The sequence below is a fragment of the Pinus tabuliformis genome, chromosome 5_2, assembly GCF_031772625.1.
Source record: "Pinus tabuliformis cultivar Carrire ecotype Pingquan chromosome 5_2, CPIR1, whole genome shotgun sequence".
NCBI classification, from domain to species: Eukaryota; Viridiplantae; Streptophyta; class Pinopsida; order Pinales; family Pinaceae; genus Pinus; species Pinus tabuliformis.
Window position 1 is genome coordinate 1040036017 of NC_142306.1, and position 13027 is coordinate 1040049043.

Sequence of the window (13027 nt, forward strand, 5' to 3'; positions counted from 1 at the left end):
TAGCCAATATATGATCTAAAAATAATGAATAATCAATAAAATACCTCTTTTGATCAATTATAATGGATACAAGAGAATCAAGCTTGAATTTAATGTATCCCAAAGCAAGGGTATGCCTCTAATTACTTCCAATTGCTGTAAATAATTTCTGGAAACTGTAATCGACCTTAAAACACTTGGAAACAATGTTAGCATAGCAATATAGAGCAAAATAAAGAGGGACGTACAGCCTTAGGGCTTTTAGGGCTTCCCCAAAGTAGAATTTGTGGTGATTTATCCAATGAAATACTCAATAAATGCAATTTAAACCACAAGTTAGTGAAGAAATTTACTTTCGAAACAATTTTTGGATTTTTTTATAATATGTAATTTTAGATTTTTTGAAACATATAATTTCTAAAGGGTTTTTTGTATTTAGTGCTAAATAAAATAAATTTTGAGAGATAAATCTTGGAGAAAAATTGATTGTAAATTGTTGGAACAAGGATATGATCTTTCTTGCACAAGAGTCATGGATAGGGAATGATGTTCACTCTTGATTTGATATCTCAATGTTTGAGGTTTTCTAATGCTCGGTGGAACGCCAAGAATATGACACTAGCATCAAAAGTTAAAATAAGACAAGTAATAGAACCAAAATCCTACTAGGAGGGATTTCCAAGGAGCGAATACTCCAACCAAGAATTCGACAATTATATAAAATAATGTTATTTACCTCTAGAGGGGAGAGCAAATCACGTCCCAAAAGAGAACAATAATACTTTGTATGAATTAAGAGAAAGTGAGAGATAAACCCTAGACCTCATCTTCCAAGTCTTCTTGGATCAATTTGCTTAACCTTCTAGTAACTTTGTGCTGCTTCAAAATTTTTCTTTGAAATAAATTTGATGAACCAAGAAAAGAAAAGAGAATCACATGTAAACCCTTTTGTCTTGTGAAAAAAATCACATTGTATTAGATAGCTCAACAAGTTCACAATGATTTGCGAAGGAAGAGAAGGCCAATATTTATAGATGAGACTCTTCAAAATTTCCCCCTTGGTCTCCTACAAAATAAGTAACTTGCCATCCACAAAACACTTGAAGGCCAATTTTTTTTTTTTGGTTCTTTTTTTTCTTATAAATTTACATTGTGTAAACCCAAATAGAGGCAAAATACTACACAAATGTGGCCAAGAGGGGCCATTTTGATTTTAGATGACAAAACGTCCCACTTGTGATTGCATGGCAATGTTCCTTGAAATTTTTCCTTCTTTTGGTGCTCCAACAACTTGATTTGACCATGGATTGACCCTCCAATGACTAGGAGAAAGGTGGACAACTCCTCAAAAAATAGCTCCAATAAAGGCTCAAACAATGCTTATTATCCTTCAAAATATATGCCTTAAATGAAGGCCCATGCCTATACTATAAGTCAAGGCACTTCCATGAGGCATGGGAATGACTTTTCAAGCTCAAAAATTGGTCATAAAAGCCTCAATAAATAAAGTGACGACAAACACTGAAGAAATAAATTTGCCTTGAGGATGCAACATTCCTTGGATTCTGTCTTGATTTGGCTTGGAAATATTTGAAATAGCCCTTGGGGGTTCTCTTTCATGCATAAGTCTCTCTTTAAGTCTACTTGAAAAAAAGGCTTAATTCATAATTGTTAATTTTAGGCAACAATGGTATGTTCTATGCTTAAGAGCAATTTTACTTCAATTTCTTTATTAGCCTCGTATTAATACTCAGATTAGCAATCACATCAACATGATAGTAAAATGAAAATAGAACATAAACATAAATAGTAGAAGACAAGCCAAGACAAGAGGACACAAGATGTGGCACCAGCCAGGGACAAACCCCAATGTGGGGAAACCCTTGATACAATTTACAAATCTAACAATTTATAACATCAACAAAAGAGCCCTAACCAGAAAAGTCAACGCTGGTCAACACGGTAGATTTGACCCTGAGCAAATTGGTCAACTTCATTCAACTTCAGCCTCCAAACAACAAGATAAAACAACCCTCAAAACAATCAAATTTAGCTCAGTTGAAGTCTGGTTAAACAACCCACCTGCGGTCAGCCCTAGTTGCAGTCAATGCTAGTCAACAGTCAACGTTTAGCCTCGATTTATGTGCCCAGAAATGCGGCCTGCCCAAACAGAGATAGCCCTCACAAAAATGCAGTCAAAGGAGGTCAATGCATGTTGGTCAACGCTTGGTCAAACTGTCCAGAAATTCGGTCTCCTGAAATTTCGACCTCCTGAAATTTTGGCCTCCTGAAATTTCAGCGTCTTGAAATTTCGCTCTCCTGAAATTTCGGGCGTGTGGAGAGAGAAGCCCATAAATATGTACCCAATCAATGAGGAGAGAAAGAGAGAGGTGTGAAGATGAGTGTGTCCAAATGAGGCTAAGTTACCTTCTATTTATATGCAACGTTGAGGATGAATAGACGTGACTGTTGTGCTTTTGAGCCTACATAAGTTTGTTGGCCGACCTTGACAATTTGATCATAATCAAAATAAATTCATAACTTCATTTGTACATGTCAGAATCGGATGATCTTTAGATCAATCCTACACCTCTCGGAGAGAGGAATCCAAGAAAAATATCAGTTGTCATCTAAGTCACCTAACATGGGGATTCGTAGGATTTGGGATCCGTGGTGTCGGATTCGGACACGTTGACCCCCCGGAACAGGACACGTAGGATTCATTATATATTATTTTATTAAATATATATATATATATATATATATTTAAAATATATATATATATATATATATATATATATATATATATATATATATTAAAATTAGATATTTCTTACACAAATTTTAATTAATGATACAAATTTATTGATTTCAAATATAGATCTTCATCTATAGCTATTAGCATGCATAGTACATACAAAATTCAAATACATGTCAATCTATTATCTATTTCTTATTCTTGGCCCTCTTGCCACCACGAGAAATGTCTAATTTTTTAGTCTTGTTGGAAAATCAGGATCTTTGTCATTAATATCACCCTCTAAGCATTAATATCCAGAGGTATCTTTGTCATTACCTCTGTATCTGTATAGGGATCTTTGTCATTAATATCACCCTTTAAGCATTAACATAAGATAGAACAAGCATAACATGTCAAGTCAAGATTTTGTTTGAGTGATGCGTACATTTTTAGGAGGGTCATGATATAACATCAAGGTACATAGAGGGATTGGTGCTCTTGATTAAATACGAGTTCCATACCCTAATACATGACAACATTCAATGGAAACATTGCAATTCCCCAATCCTAAAATCCTGAAAAACTGATAAGTCTGCTGGATTTTGAATGAAATCTAAATTCTACTTTCTGCATATGAAATCCAATGAGGCCGAAACCACTCTCAAACATCCTGAGTCATTTCATGGTAATGTTAAAAATTTAAGTAAAAGTGACATTCTCCTTAATCTTCATTTTCATCCTTTTAAAGTGACATTCTCCTTAATCTTCATTTTCATCCTTTTACTTTAAGAATTTAACATTACCATGAATAGCATATCAATACTAGGGCCTAGACTTGATCATTAAGCTGCCAAAACGCTTGCCAAATGAAAATATGCGTGGCTGTAATGACCAAATGCGGCCTTTTCATACCCGTGCAGGTCACTTTTGCCGCCTAACGAGTCCTGGAAAACAGGACACGCTGCCAAAATCGTGACATGCAGTCGGATTCGACGTGTCAAAATAGGACACGACGTGTCATGGTTTTTGGACACGAATCTCGAGAGAATTGTGTCGGACACGATGGATTCGAGATTCGTGGGGCCTATAGGACGAATCCAGTTATCTAGGTTGTCATAAATAAGATGACCCATGTGGAGTTTGGCCCTAGTTGCCAATTTTAACACTCCCTCTCAACTAGGGAGAATTCCATCTGCTAATCCATCTGCCAATCTGTACTCTCTATCCCATCAATGCATTGCTCTGCGTTGCTGTGCTCTGCTCTGCTAAACTATGAAGAAGAAGAAGTGATCGAGAATGTATCATACCATTCTCTACTGGCCTGAAGTCAGTCCCAGATAAAAGAGAGTGTCTCATACCACTCTTACTGACCCGAAGTCAGTTCCAATCAAAAGAGAGTGTCTCATACCACTATTACTGACCCTCAACAAATCGGTCAACTTCAGTCTCCAAACAACAAGATAAAACAACCCTCAAAACAACCAAATTCAGCCCAGTCAAAGTCTGGTCAAACAACCCACCTGCGGTCAGCCCTAGCTGCAATCAATGCTGGTCAATAGTAACTGTTTAGCCTCGATTTTTGTGCCCAGAAATGCGGCCTGCCCAAACATAGATAGCCCTCACAAAAAGGCAGTTAAAGGAGGTCAACGCATGCTGGTCAGCGCATGGTCAAACTATCGATAAATTCAGTCTCCTGAAATTTCGGCCTCCTGAAATTTCAGATGTGTGGAGAGAGAGAAGCCCAGAAATCTGTACCCAATCAATGAGGAGAGAGAAAGAGAAGTGTGAAGACGTGTGGAGAGAGAGAGGCCCAAAAATCCGTACCCAATCAATGAGGAGAGAGAAAGAGAAGTGTGAAGATGAGTGTGTCCAAATGAGGCTAAGTCACCTTCTATTTATATGCAACGTTGAGGATGAATAGACGTGATTGTTGGGCTTCTAAGCCTACATAATTTTGTTGGCCGACCTTGACAGTTTGACCATAATCAAAATAAATTTATAACTTCATTTGTACATGTCAGAATTAAAGATCATCCGACACCTCTCGGAGAGAGGAATCCAAGAAAAATATCAATTGTCATAAATAAGATGACCTATGGAGTTTGGTCCTAGTTTCCAATTTTAACATTAATCTAGCGTAAGGACTGCTCGACCTCCTTCCTTGGTCCTCAATTTCCCAACGATCACCTTTCTTGAAATAAAACACTTGGTTTTAACTCTTAATTTGACATTACTTTGCTTGATTTAGCCCATGGGGCTAACTTCTTCACTTTATGCCTCTACTTCTACCTTGGAGGGGCTTCTTTTGCTTGCTTGAAGAATTCAACCTCGCTTTCTTCCTTGGAAGGCTTGCCGCTAGCGACTAGCTTGACTTGAAGCTTTTTGATCCTTTCTTAGAGTAATTTGGAGTTGATACTTCAATAATTAGCCCTTGAAGTTTGGGGGCTCTAATATGCACAATTAAGCTTCAACGTTTCATCATTTGTCCTCATATTTCTTCTTTACTCCATCCAATAGCCCCAAAGATGATGATGTCATGCCCACATGTGGAGTAAATGCTTGCAGAGCTTGACTTGATGTCACTTTGCTTGAGCATTGAGCTGATTTGGCTTGTAGATGATACTTGCTTGTCCTATCTTCTTTGTCCACTTCATCATTTTCCTTTAAATCTTGTTGCTTGCAATGCCACATGGAAAGCCCTCTTGCCCCAAAAGTGGGTCCACTGCTGTAACTAGAGATCTATGAGGGTGTTTTGACTGCTTCGAAAGACAAGTGGTTCATCTTGGCATAGAGAATCAAATGAACACCTTTTCCTCAAAATATGTAGGATGCCTTGGAAGACGCATATGCATTGGGAATTGTGAGTTTATTAGGATGCAAGGCTAAGGCCAAAGGGGAGTGAAAAATACACAAGACACATGGGACATGTGGGGTAGGGGGTTGCATCAAGATTAGAAGGGACAATGTCAGGGAAAAGTACATATGGTGATCACCCTTACAAGGTTTTATTGATGCAAGTGCTCCCTTAAACCATGAGTCCTAGTAATGCCTACTCCATGATACTCACACGCCATACCAGGGTATAATAATACCCATCAAGTGAGGGAGTTACCGCCCACCAGGTGGAAGTCAACAATGCCACAGAGGAATACATATCATCAAGCAAACAATACCGGGAGTAGCCATGGCCTTCCACACCAATGGAGATCTAAGAGTCACTTTCACCATTGAAGCTGTAACTAGTGTTGGTGTTCATAATGTAATGGAAAGCAATTATTTATGTATTTATTATATTCATTATTATATTTATTTTTCGGTCAAAGCATGTTCTTCATGCTTATAGAGTCAAAAAGACTCAATTTTTTATTATTATGAGTCAAAGAAAAATGTACTTGAGTCATGTCCCATTTGGACATTTGTAAGAAAAGGATTTTGATTTTTATGTTGAGTCTATAAGTCTACAAAATGTCAAGTCAGCTCTTGTTGGAACAAGTTAGCTTGGGCCTCCAAGAGCCACCTATTTGACCCTCCTGGACGACTATATATAAGAAGTAGTTCAACTCATCTGGGAGATCATACAATCACACAACAAGAAGCATGCCTGGACCTAATGAAGGAGAAGAGAAGGATGAATAAAAAGGAGATAGAAAGTCAAGCTAAAAAGACAAGAAAATTAATCCTTTTGTTGACCGAATACCTGATGTGACAGCTCACATGTGTGAACAAAATTTTGTGAAAAGGCCGAATTTTTCTATGCTATTACAGGCTCAAAATTTCAGGGGCTGAAATTGCAGGACCAAAATTCAGGAGTTAACTAGATTTGGGACAGTTTGACCATCGTTGACTTTGACATTGGAGGTAACTTGGAGGAGGGTTTTACTTGGCATTTTTGGTGGCAGTTGTGGGTCTTGGTCTTGGTCTTGGATATCTCATTTTGATCTGATTCTATAAGAGAAGGGTTGTTGGGTTTTACCCCTTGTGAGGTTTTGCCTTGGCTTGGAGCCTAATTTTTGTGTCTCGTCTCTTTACTTTTCTTGAAGACTGAACATTTGTATAATTGTTTGATGAAGAACACTTAAGAAGTAATAAGAAGACATTAAACATTCACAAGTAATTATCAAGACAGAGAAATCAAGCCCAACTCTACTACACTTGGTTTCTCAACATAGTATCAAAGCTATGGTTAAGACATGAGCACTAATGAAAAATGCCCTAAGCATCACTAAGTTAGATGTGTAAGAGGATCTAAGAAGCTAAGATCATTGCATGAAGGCTGCTGAGATCAATTTCTTAGTATCTCCTCATCTCTAAAGTCTGAACAAATTCTAAAAGCCTAAGGTCATGACAAAATGAATGAAGACCAAAGTATAAAAAAGGAGAAATTCATATGCTCTCGCTCCATCTAGAAAGAGAAGATTAAAAGAATAGTTCAAGCCTCTGTGACAATTCTCTATTGCATTCAAACTTACTATGGTAACATTTCTCTGAGGCACTGAGCTTACTGTAGCTTCATACCTCTGAAATCTCAATCGAATTCTGTGGCACTTCTCTAAGGATCACAACACTTAGTTAAAAAATCTGAAGCAATTCATATTATATCCAAGACAATGAAGAATAACGAAGAAGGACTATTGAAGGATGAAAAACATAAGTTATATTTGATCTCTGCTAGTCCTCGCTCAAGTCGATAAGAAGGCCGAAGTTTGCACTTGATATTCTCTGAGGTTCATACGAATCTTTTGTGACACCATATGCAAAGTATACAAAAAGACATCGTGGATTGTACTGTATCATATATCCTTATGGTTCTGAGGTATCCAAATCCGAAGTCTAAAATAAAAACCATATTAGGCCTCGTCTTTGTCCTAATGACATTCGATTTTAAAAGGAATTAGTCTGAGCATGGAAAGTAACAAGTTCGAGATCTTTGTGAAAAAGGAAAGCACCCAAATTTCTTGACAAACAACTTTAGAAGTAAGCTTTATTTTTTTGGAACTGTACGTAAGGGCATTCGCTTATGGAGAAAGATTATTTACTGTACACTTGCATTTCTCAATTGGAGCTCTACTCACCCAAGTAAATTTGAGATGCTAATTAAAATATAGGTTTGAGAGTGAAAATTATGAAGTCTGAAGGTAAAATCTATAAATCTTCTCTCTGTGAAGAATCTATGGAAAAGGACGAAATTACAAAAGTTAACATCTGATCACAAGAATCGTATCTTCTAAAGGAGAAGTTTAGTTATCAATATAATGTCAAGCCTAAAGATCTAGTGTTATAACTCCTTGTAGGAAGGATTGCGATATGAAGATATGTAAGGTTCACCTCTGTGACACAAATGTATGAGGCAACCATGCTATACATGAAAGAAGGATTAACTACAAATCCGACCATTCTGAAATAATGAAGGACTATGATAAGATATTTGAAAATTATGGAAAGACTAAAGCATTTTTTATAGACGATGCATGTGTTGAAAATTGGGGCAGCTATGGGATGAATTCCCCATGAAAAACCCTTCTGCCCCAAAGGAAAGCCCATCTTGCTCCAAGAAGGATGCAAATAAGACAAAAATGAAAATTCGAAATTGGTTAAGGGAATTTTTATTATTGTTGATATTTGATAGGACAAATTTATTTGGGCAAATAATTAGTTGGAAAATATATTTATGTCAAAAAGAAGTTAAAAGAGGTTTTTATTAAGTTGGTTTTTCAAATTATCAAAGGGTCGAATGAGTCAAATTCAGGTCGGCTCCTCAAATGAGTAAACCCATTTGGTTTACTTAAATGTCTATATATATAGCCAATTATGGTGGCTCAAGCATCTCGCATTTGTAAGGCTCATCATCTCTCTGGTTTGGATGACTCTGAGGCTCGTTACAGGGGCTCACATCTATTCTGTGATGGCTTGAATTATATTCAACAATGGTTCGTATGACTTGCATTTCATTTTTGTAACTCGCTCAATTCTAAGGCCCGCTTTGTTTATGTGTGACTCGCATTTGTATACACATGGCTCGTTCTATCGATTCACATTGTTACAATGGCTCGTTTTATTGATTCACATTGTTACAGTGGCTCGTTTTATTGGCTCACATATAATTAAAATGGGCCGTTCAATTAGTTCACACTAAAGTGGCCCACATCTGGAGTAGCTTGCTATTATTATACAATGGTTCACATTATCCCCTCTATGGCTCGTATTTTGTCACCACAACTTGTATTATCTCATAGTAGTACGCATTGACATGGCTCGCATTCTATCACATAGGTACACACTGATATGGCTCACATTCTATTCCATAGGTATGCATTGATATGGCTCACATTCTTTCACATAGTGACATCGCTCTTGGCATCATTGCACAATGGCATCATTATACTCTGTAGCATCGTATTGTAATGGCATGGCTCACATAACTGTACAATGGCTTGCAATATTTTGGTGGCCTGCATCTTTGGTTAGCACTATGGCTCGCTTAGGCTGTATCTTGATAACAATGTTTGATACTCTTGACAACAATAATGCATATGTATATGGCTGTGAAATATGGTAGTAGTAAGGCAATATTTTGACAATGATCTATAACAATGATCTTCATGGACAATGATCTATATGACAGTGCACTTGGCATAACTGAGACCTTGATGACAGTGACCTTGCTCTTATATGATGGTAGTGACCTTGCTCTTATATGATGGTAGTGACCTTGCTTTTATATTGTGACAATGGCCTTGCTCTTATATTGTGACAATGACCTTGCTCTTATATGGTGACAATGACCATGTTTATGCTACATGATGACAATGACCTTTGATGGCAGTATATCATTGATGATGACACTTGACAATGATGGCACCGGTTCTTATGACTCTTGACAGAGATGATTCTTGATAACAATTGATGACATTTGACAATTTTGATTCATGACAGTGATGATGTCCCTAGACAGTGATGGCCTCTAATAGTGATGACACTTATTCCTATGACATGGATGTTATGGCAGTAGCTCTCTTGAGATTAGATCGTTCAGTTTGCAAACATAGTTGTAAATTGACTTGGATTGGCCTGGGAGGCCTGATGTATTGAATGTTGAAAGATGTGTCTCATTCTTATTGTACTCTGTATCCCAACTGAACTATTGATGAATATCTAATAGAAGAAGACTCTGGTTGGGTTTTCCCCCTTGTGGGGTTTTACCTTGGCCTCTGACCTAAATCTTGGTGTCTCTATTGTGTATGCTTTTTTTTTGTTGTTCCTTATTGTTCTGCTGCATTGTTGATGTTTATTGTTCTGTCTACCTAATTGCTAATGATGAAATGATGTTATGGGGTGAATGTTATATGAAAATGTTGAAAAAGTTTGAAAAATGTATTTATCTATAGCAGAGAACAATCTAGCCCTAAAAATTAACAGTATGTAGAACAATGGTTAGCATCCTAGTTTGATAATTGAAGGTTTGAAGGAAAATGATACATGTCAATTGAAGAAAAAGTCAAAGGATCAAATATTTGCAAGGATGGATAAGGTAAGATTGAAAGAGGTATGTATATGTGAGTTTCTGTAGCATCAGATGTGTTCTAGCCAAGAAATTTGGTGGAGAGGCTAGAATATATGAGATCTCCAAAACCCAGAAATTGTTTCTGGAAATTCCACTTAGAGATGACTTAATCAAATAATTAACCAATTTTTTAATGTTTCCTAAGTCTAAACTTAGGAAAACTGGTTAATTAATAAGAATTAATTAAGGTGAGAATTCTCTAGAAACTCACACGGATCGATTTAGAAATGATCTGAGCCATCGATTAAGATTTAATCTTGGCTGTTGGAGTCCCAACAAGAAGATATAAGAAGGGATCGATGTGGTGATGGAGAACACACTAGAGACATTTGGAGAATTCAATTTTTCAGAGTAGCAGTAGTCAATTGCCGGAGAGTTTGAGCTTCAGCGAGGAAACAGAGACACTGAGGGGCAAAGACAGTGATCCGAGGGAAGTTTTCTAGATCTGGAGAGGCAACAACAAGGAGGCCGAGTTATTCCCAGTGAGGCAGCGCAAAGGACTGCGCATTTGCTTTAGAAAAGCAATTCGATTTAGTTGGAGGAAAAATTGATTAAGCTTCCAAAGGCCGGGAAAGTCTTCCAGAGGGCCAGAGAATCAGTTTCCTCAGCAGAGATAGGCATAACGACTTCATCAAAGACAGTTATGGGCTTAAACGTCTAAGGGTTTGCACAAGTATTGCGCAAAGGCTGACGCAAAGGGTTCAGGAGGGCGAGTTTTTTTGAAGGAAAGTTGCACTAGGGTTGCTTGTGGAAGAAGGGTAATTCCCTTAAATAATTTTGGCCAGATTTTCTTGCAGTTTGGATTGCTAGTTGGGCATTGATAGATTGTACTTAGATTTCACTGCTGCATAATAAAACTATCATCTGTTGCACCGGTTTTCCCAAGTTGTGTTTTTTCGGGGACATTTGTCCAAAAATAATGGTGTCATTTTTATGTGTGTGTGTGCTAGTATTTTCTCAGATTCCAGAGCTATTTATTTTCTGCAATATTTATTTGTGAAAATCACAATGTGAATTATTTGGTATTTGTCGTAGCAAACTTCAAATATATTATTAAATAAATTCACAATTAGGAAAATAATTTCCAGTTGTTGTGATAGATTGAAATTTTCACAGTGTAATCTTTGTTTAATTACAAATAATGATCTCTATCAATTATAATGCATATAATACTAAGATGATTATCTAATGCTCTCTTGGAAGAAAGTAATGCATCATAAAAAGGGTCTATGTAGATATACTTTAGAGATCATTGATATGTTAGCATTTGAAATCTCTTCTTACATGCAAAAACCAGGTTTCTGAAATCAAGGAATGAAATGAATCCCATCTCACATATAGAGAGCTTGCTAATGACATTTCTAGGGTTTTTCAACTAATTAAGTATGCATGTAGAATTTGCGATTCTTAAATGGTAGGTCTTGAAGACTTTAAAGAATTTACGGTTTATAAATCCTAGCAAAGGTTTGAATTAGAAAACCCTAGGAACAAAACCCTAACTAATCATTTCCATTTTAAGATCTAGCTCTTGAAGATGACAAAAATGACATCATGCTAATGTGGGAACAAGGTTAGTGAACAGGTCCAATATTAAGAGAGAGCTAACCTTCCTCAAAAGATAAGTACTCTACATCTCCTTTCTTTGACTAATATTGTTGTTATTTTTTCTATACACTTTGCCTTTTTTTCTTTATTAGTCTTCTAATAAAGTTTGCAGGCCAAAACAAGAACCATCTAAGCTTTATTAGCAGATGGAAGAATTGAAAGAACGTAGCAAAGCATGAAGATTTTTCTGAATCTTAATAGACGTAAATGGAGAATGAGAAAGTAGTTTGAAGTATGCATCAAAGAAGTCAATTAGAAGGCAACATGAAAGCAAGACTTATTAAAAGAAGTTCACTTACCTCAGATAGAAAGAAAGAGGTGCAAGATCTTAGATGGATACAACACTATTTGAAGTTTGGAAGAGAAGCTTGTGATAAAAAAGGATAGATCAAAAGGGATAGTATTGATGTTGATAAAGGTACTACTAATGGTTGTGAACTGGTATGATTTCTTGGAAGAGCATGAAGCATAATCTTGTTGCAATGTGAAGGAAGAAGATGTGAAGGCTTGTTGGATTTGATTATGGTATTGATCAAAGTTGCATGAAGATTGTTAGAGAACCAGGAAGGTCAAAGTGCTTCATGATTCGAGAGTATGATGCAGATAGGAGCTGAGAATATAACGAATCTCCACAAAAGAACAAGTAGTCGATGCATTGAGGGGGAGTGAGGGTGGACACCTTGTTCTCCATGTGTCACGTACTATGGCCAAGACTAACAACCGTAAGCCTAGTGCATGAACACTGGTAGGGAGAATGGTGGATTGGATAAGCATCAGGGATTGATATTCTTTGTAGATTTGTACTGTGACTAGGACTAGCCGTCGTAAGTCAAGTACATTGCTTTAAGATAAGAATAGTCACGAGGATCGACATTTCCTTGTGTCAAGTATTGTGACAATGAATTAGGAAATGGTCTTGTGAGGAGATACCTTGGTGAACACCTAGGTGGGGTATGTGCCTTGGAGAGGCGATGGTGTCCAAATTTATGCCTCCCAGCATTGTGCTTTGATCTAGTGGAGAGATAGAGCTTACTTGTCAAGGCCTTGCTAGTTTGACAATGTTAGCTATGATGTTGTAATCATCATTGATGCTGATCAATCTGAATCCTTTTTTATATGAATATTTCAGCTTGAGAATATCT

The 13027-nt window shown here is 36.9% G+C and overlaps 1 protein-coding gene across 5 annotated transcripts in view; it reads left to right on the forward strand.

Annotated features, from left to right (window-relative positions):
• LOC149162784 (uncharacterized) overlaps positions 1–13027 on the forward strand; it is a 99697-nt gene that overhangs the window by 47747 nt on the left and 38923 nt on the right. The window lies entirely within an intron of this gene.